The sequence below is a fragment of the Solanum tuberosum genome, unplaced genomic scaffold, assembly GCF_000226075.1.
Source record: "Solanum tuberosum cultivar DM 1-3 516 R44 unplaced genomic scaffold, SolTub_3.0 scf00110, whole genome shotgun sequence".
Lineage (NCBI taxonomy): Eukaryota > Viridiplantae > Streptophyta > Magnoliopsida > Solanales > Solanaceae > Solanum > Solanum tuberosum.
In genome coordinates this window covers 1,602,778-1,610,304 of record NW_006239037.1, presented here as the reverse complement: position 1 = coordinate 1,610,304, position 7,527 = coordinate 1,602,778, and the positions used below count along the sequence as shown (strand labels likewise).

At 35.2% G+C, this 7,527-nt stretch overlaps 1 long non-coding RNA gene across 1 annotated transcript; it reads left to right on the top strand.

The window, feature by feature from the left end:
- Window positions 1-1,340: 1,340 nt before the first annotated feature.
- Window positions 1,341-2,035, top strand: LOC102583630 (uncharacterized). Its single transcript, XR_367459.2, has 3 exons — window positions 1,341-1,578; window positions 1,812-1,848; window positions 1,944-2,035. It is a non-coding gene; the product is annotated as an uncharacterized lncRNA (long non-coding RNA).
- The last annotated feature ends 5,492 nt before the right edge of the window (window positions 2,036-7,527 follow it).

Sequence of the window (7,527 nt, the reverse complement as noted above, 5' to 3'; positions counted from 1 at the left end):
TTTAATTTTGAACTCCGTAATGCATTATTAGAGCAATTTTGGGAGTAACATAATAATCTTGAAAGTTAGGTATTTATGTAACTTTTATGTAATTGTATTTCATTAATGATTTCACTTTTATTCGAATTGTGCATTAATTTGTATATTATATAATATTTGATTGCAGCTTATGCTATTTAGAAATTTAGAATAAAATATAATTTTATATTAAAAAATAATTTGAAAATAAAAATATTATATCACATGAAAATTACCCCATAAAGTGATTATTTGAAAACATAAAATGAAGCAATAATTTATGTTATGAAATAAGAAAATAAGAATGAAATAGAAATAAAAATATAATATTGAGGAGAAAGAAATAAATTATATTTTAAAGAATAAAATAGAGAATTGAGTTGGGATTGGTTTTCTAAAAAAATAAAAATTGAGTTGAAGTTGATTTAAAAAATAAATAAATCTATATTTGGAGACTAATAAAGAATATGGTTGAAGATGTTTAAAAAAAGGGTTAGTTGTACTGAATGACAAACTTATAATCTAAAATAAATGGAGTAACTACTGTTTGATTTAATTGCTCCCCGTAGCAAACGTTTGTCAGTCGCCTCTCTCCCTCCAAATTCTCGTTCACCACTCTCCCTTTCTCGCTCACTCTCTTTGTGCTCGCCTCTCTCGCTTTATACAATAGAATTGTATAAATTGTGTTTCTGTTTGTATAAAGCGAGAGAAAATTGTAGCAAATACATATATATTCGTCCTATACACTTATAATTATCCAATAAAAATATTTCCCTGCCCAGTTCTCTTTTGCGTTTCTCTCTTTCTCGTTTTATACAAACACAGATTATACAATATAATGTATAATTTATGTTTGTATTGTGTATAATTTATGTTTGTATAAAGCGAAAGAAAATTGTATATACACATGCAAATACATATATATTCGTCTTATACACTTATAATTATACAATGCAAATATTTCCCTTCCCAGTTCTCTTTCTCATTTTATACAAACACAGATTATGTTTGTATAATGTATAATTTATGTTTGTATAAAGCGAAAGAGAGAACGATTTTTGATATACAAATATTTTTGTCAATGATTTATACAAACGAGAGGCTAACAATAATTTATACAAATGGTCTACCAGCGAAATTATACAAATCTGAAGAGGAGCCAACGAATTATACAATTGCTTCTCTTTGTATATATGTATAGCGAAATAGACATAGCTTACAATTGTATATGTATAGCGAATTATACATATATATGTTTGCTATGGAGCGCAATTATGCAAACTTTGCTATAGCATACAAATATGATTTTTTTGTTTACTATATGTGAAAGTTGCTCTTAAAAGAAGATGAAAGTGAAAGTAGTAGACGATTCAATTTACAGCCCATGAAACGTGGAGCCCACCCAATTCATACTTCATAGCCCTAAAGGCGGTAGAACAGAAAAATTTCAATTTACAATAAATCTGGACTCCATTTGGTACAGTTCAAGTTTAATCTAGGAACCTTAGGCTTTCGTTTTTTTTTTCAACAAAGGGAGGAAAAAGACGAAGATCAAGCTAGGTAAGGCTTTGAATATCTTATATGTATTAGCACAGATTATGTGTATAAACTCATGCACTATCTAGGTTTTGATTGTAAAGAAGAAAAAATTTACAGATTTAAGTGTGTCTAGGTTTTGAATGTAAAAAAAGAGAGAATTTGCAGATTTAAGTGTTCTTTTTTTTTGTGTGTGTGCAGTTCTTCGGGATCAGTTTTTTGTTTTATTGGTAATCCGTGGGTTTTGACTTTTGCAGGTTATTTTAAATTCGGAATTTCCCCCATCTAAAGATGGTAGGTTTAACGAAAATCGCTTTGTGAGCTGTAGGGTTAGGGTTAGGGTTTTGAGTTCTTATGAAGCTCTAATTTTTATTTTTCTTCTGTCTCAGCTTCCCCTCTTTTTGCTCAAGACTGCACAGGGGCATCCTATGGTAAGCTTTTGAATTCATGTGGAAGAGGGGTAGTGTCTCTTTTTTTTCTCTATTCCTTGTCTATTGTTTAGTTTGATCTTATTTCTTTTCGGTGTGGTAATGCAATTAGCTCAATTAGGTTTTTCCAAGTGCTGCATGTTTTGAATGAACCTGAACTTATTAATAACATACAAAAACAACAAACCCTATGAATAAAATAGTTATAGGAATACAAGAGTGAAATTCTCATGTTGTAGCTGTTTGGAAAATTGGAGGGAGAATAACAATAATGATTTCATGTTTTGTCCTGTTGTTAGTTGAGGCTTTTGGCTAACATTCTTAAAGGCAACAGATTTTTTGTTGGTATAGTTTATCAATTTCTGCATATTTATATTGTATCTCCAAAATATGCCACAAGTCCCTGGAGCCCACGAGATTCGAGGGATTTTGAGAATTCGTATGGGATTATTCTATTTGTTCAATTATCTTAATCTGGAAACTTTTGTTTTCTAATACAGTTGGTGGAGCTAAAAAATGGAGAGACTTATAATGGTCATTTGGTGAATTGTGATACTTGGTTAAATATCCATCTTCGTGAAGTTATCTGTACGTCAAAGGTAAATTCATTGTTTTTTAATATGTTATTGCTAGGTTTTCAAGTTTGTAAACTAGTTCTGGAATGGCAGTTTCTACTTTAAGTAACTAGGACTAAACTACTTGCTTTAGTGCTATCACTCAATATGACAATGAGTTTGGAAAATCTTTAGTTTTCATAGAGAGTACACGTTAATATACACAATAATATTTTTATACACACCTAACGTGCAGGCCTGAGTTCTTTTTCCTGTGCCAAGCACACAACTTATTTTCTGATAATGGGTGGGTTGAGAATTGCACCATGTTGAGATGTGAAATGTGTGATCATTTGATGTAAAAGCTTAAGTTGTTAGGGAGAATACATTTTAATTTACTTAATAACATCTTGTACAGAACACTGAGGACGGTCCATTTACACTTTTATCGTGGTGCATTCTAGGGGCTTGGTTTGATGTAAGTAGGTGGAATCAAGATACTAGTTAATCTTGGTGTGACCAGACTCATGGATATACTTGTCTGGTTACTCACTCAATGGGGCTTTTAGGGGTGGATTTCAGTTGTGTTGTTGTAGGCTGAAGTTATGTTACTAGCTAATCTGTGGTGTCTGGGTCTATATGGCTAACTTACCTTGACATACTTGGAATCAGAGCAGGAAAGCATAGAGAACCGGGTAGAAAAGTTAAAAAAGATATTCGCATTAACACGTGTCTGAGTAATAATGCAGGGAACTTAAGGTTGAACTTACAACACAACCCTGATATTCCTAAAGGCTAAATATAAATGCATCCAATATTCTTGTTGCCTCTTTTCTATTGATAAAATAGATTCTTGAAATGAAATCATTGTTGTGTTGGGACGTTAGTGTTTTAGTCTTTGAACTTAGTGTTCTTTTCAAATAAGATGTGTAGCCAAGTGGCTTTCATATAAGATTCGGAATTTGGATAATTCTTAGTTCTTAAGTAATTATTTTTCAATATTACTTGCTTATTTTATATCAGATATTCTATACTAAAAAAAATGTAAAATGTTAGACATCATATGGTTGAACCACTATTGATGTTATTCTTTCTTGCATGCTTGTAGTCCACTGTATGTTCATTTCCCCATGACTGTGAGTAGAACATTTTTGTAAGAGGAGAATTGATTGCGCTTATGTGATGCAATTTAGCCAAATCAGACATTGTTGTGCTCTCTATGGACCGTGAATCTGACACCTTAGGTATGAGTGTGACTCTATGAAGATGGCAATGAGAGATTGTTTTAGCAATGACGAGCTTCCATGTGAAATCTAACGTTTGCAGTTTTGACTAAATAAAGCGGCGGCGTCTGCTTTCTTCTTTTATTTTCTTCTTAGAGAGTATTATGCACTCTTCCGCCCTATTTTTTTATAGCTCATGACAGTAACATATGGGAAGTTATCTTAGCTTCTCTCGTCCATTCGCCTTCCACACTTTCATAGTCAAGTCAGGAATGACCTTTGAGTTTTGGAAGTTATCCTTTTGTTGATCTTTTAGGAGTGCCAGGAACCATCTTTTCCTAGTGTTTGTTTCCTCTGTTAGATGCTTTTCTTTTTGTTTGTGTGGGCTTTCAATACTAGCTAGGAAGGGAGATGATGTTTGAATACAGTTGTTATCCTAATTTTATGTACTTTTCCTTTGTTTGGACACATGGGGGGTGGGGAGTTTGAAAATGAGAGGTAGGTGAGTAGAGTTTTCATGGGCAGCTCACATTTTCTTTTAAAAGTCAGATAGAAGTAACTATAAAATGAAAACCCTCTATATCCTTTCAGACATAAATGATAGATTTTACACTTTCACTTCTACAAAACTGGAAAAGAATGCAGATTGCCTTTTCTTTTGTACATGGAATAACTTTAGTATTGCAACATTATTTTACTGAAAGGCTAGGCTTTGTAGATATTCTTAATGATATATATATATATTAAAATATGGACATACCTACTTGTGTTTACTGGTTTGAATAGTTCATTTTTATCAATAGGGTTGGAGACCAAGTTTGCAGTAGTTTATAAATTCTGGAAGCTTAGTCTGCCCTTGGCTCTTCATTTGACCAAGTTAATAATCCCTCTTAGTGTTGTTTGGGTATTTGTGTAATTTTCCTGGTGATTGATAAAGTTCAAGAAGAAACAAAAAGTCGTGGAGGTACTACTTTGTAAAGAAACAAGATAAGCTGCAGAAAAACCTTTTGTTCTTATTGCTGGAATGGAAATAAATATACACGATGGTCTAACTATTTCCTAAGCTAACTCCACAAAATGGGGAGATAATCCTAAGCCTAAACACTGTTAGAGACTTAGTCAAAATTGAAGAGCAGCAGTAAACTAATAGTAAAACTCAACAGTAACTAATGACTAATAAAACAGTAATTAACTAATTCTATCTAACAGCTGTACAAAGCAACTTATGCATTGATACGCCCCCCTCAAGGTAGGCAGTGTGCAACAACACCTAGCTTGAACATGTGTCTGTCGAAGGCTGATTTGGAAAGGGCCTTGGTTAGAGTATCTGCAAGTTGGTCTGCGAATTGTATATGGACAACTTGAACTTGCTTGAGCTGAACCTGATTGCGCACAAAATGGAAATCCACCGCAATGTGTTTCACGCGACTGTGAAAAACAGGATTTGCACATAAATACGTCGCACCAACATTGTCATAGTAGATAGTTGGGACTTTTTGAAATTTAAGTCGCAGTTCTGCGAGAAGATTTGTGACCCAGTTTATTTCTGCAAGAGCACTTGCAACTGCCTGATATTCAGCTTCAGTGGAAGAACGAGCAATCGTTCTTTGCTTTTTGGAGGACCAACTTACAGGATTTTGGCCAATAAACAGAAGGTATCCAGCAGTAGAAGCACGATTATTAAAGTCTCCAGCCCAATCCGCATCAGAGTACATATGTAAAGAGAAATCATTATGGCGCATCAACCGTAAGCCAAGATGAGCAGTCCCTTGAAGATACCTTAGTACCCGTTTGACAGCTTTCCAGTGGATCTCGGAGGGAGTTTGCATAAATTGTGACAGTTTGTTTACTGTAAAACAAATGTCTGGACGAGTGAAAGAAGAATATTGGAGCTTCCCTATCACCCTTATGTATCTGGTTGCATCAGCTAATAATCCGCTATCATTGACCTTGAGTACTTTAGTAGTACTCATTGGAGTTTTAGCAGGTTTGCAATCAACCATGTTCTCCTCACGCAATATATCACGTGTATAGGTACTCTGAGTCATAATAATACCATCCACACTTCTAATGACTTCAATACCTAAAAAGTAGGTGAGAGCTTCAGGATCTTTAACAGAAAATCTAGCTGCAAGGGAAGAAATAATTGATTAACAACTGAAGTATTGCTGCCAGTAACAATAATGTCATCCACATATACCAGTAGGTACACCGTGGCATGACAATGATGACAAACAAAAAGGGAGCCGTATTTTATGAAGCCTAACAGGACCAAATGATTCTTGAGTTCATTGTACCATGCTCGAGGAGCTTGTTTGAGTCCATAAATAGCTTTATGAAGACGACAAATATGGGTTGGACAAGTCTTGTCTTCAAATCCCCGAGGTTGTTCCATATAAACCCTCTCCATCCAAACATCTTTGAAGAAATGCATTATTAACGTCAAGTTGACGCAGAGGCCAATCAAATTTGATTGCAATAGAGAGGACCACACGAATAGTAGTTGGTTTGACTACTGGGCTAAACGTGTCATGAAAATCAACACCGTGACGTTGGGTAAATCCCTTTGCGACCAATATGGCTTTACAACGATCAATAAAACCATCAACTTTTCGCTTTATTCTGTACAGCCATTTACAAGCAATGACATTTTTAGACGGATCAGAAGGTACTAATTCCCACGTGTGGTTTTTACGCAGTGCATCAAATTCAGCTTGCATAGCATTCTGCCACTCTATGTGTTTGCTTGCTTGGTTGAAGGTGCTGGGAGTGACTATAGGTGGGAGGTGAGCCATGTAATCAAAAATTGGTTTTGGTTTATGGGTATTGTGTTGTGAGGGGGTAACGACTCAATTTGGAAGCAAAGGGGAAGGGTGTGGTTCGGGCAAGGTTGGGGCATAGGTGTTCGTTATTGCCGCTGGAGTGGAGCAACGAGAGTACACGAACCGAATAGGAGGTTTTAGCGATGGTGGATAGGATGTTGATGGCAGTTGAGTTGATGGAAAGGGTATTGGAATGGAAGTTCTCTCGACAAGGATGAAGGACAACAGAGGAGAAGATTGTGCATCAGGAAGAGAAGAAAGTGAAAAAGTACCTGGTATTGCAAACTCTGTTGGAGAGCAGTCAGAGGAGACAGTATCATTCGTGTGCCGGATGGTATCTGCATTGGTCAGAATAATAGAAGGCGGTAAATTTGTACAAGGCATAGGAGAAATCATATGAGAAATGTCCTGGTTAGTTGTAACCAAGTCGTCCCAGGCAAGTTGTCTGAAACATGAGGAAATCTTTGAAAACATATACTGGAAAGGAAAAATACTTTCAAAAAATTTGACATCACGAGACAAGTATATTTTTGAAGATTTTGGATCAAAACATTGATAACAATGATAATTTGATGAAAAAGCCAAATAAACACAAGGTGTCGATCGTGGCTCTGATACCAAGTTTGTAACGCCCCGAGACTACCCCCGAGACGCGTACACGGGACCTAGGATCACAAGTGATCCCAAGCTAACCCTGCTGGCATGATCATGAGCATACTAAAGATAATAAACTTATGCGGAAGCTAAATCATAAATAACATGAAAGGATGGGGAATACCCATATACTATAACTGAGATAAATGAAAACTGATGAGTTTAATACAAAGAAGATATTAACTCAATACTAAGCTGAATCTAACTATGTCTGAAATAAGCCTCTAAACTGACTAGAAATGTTGGGACATGCCCCAACTAGGTCTAGCAAAAAAACTGAAACTAAAGACTA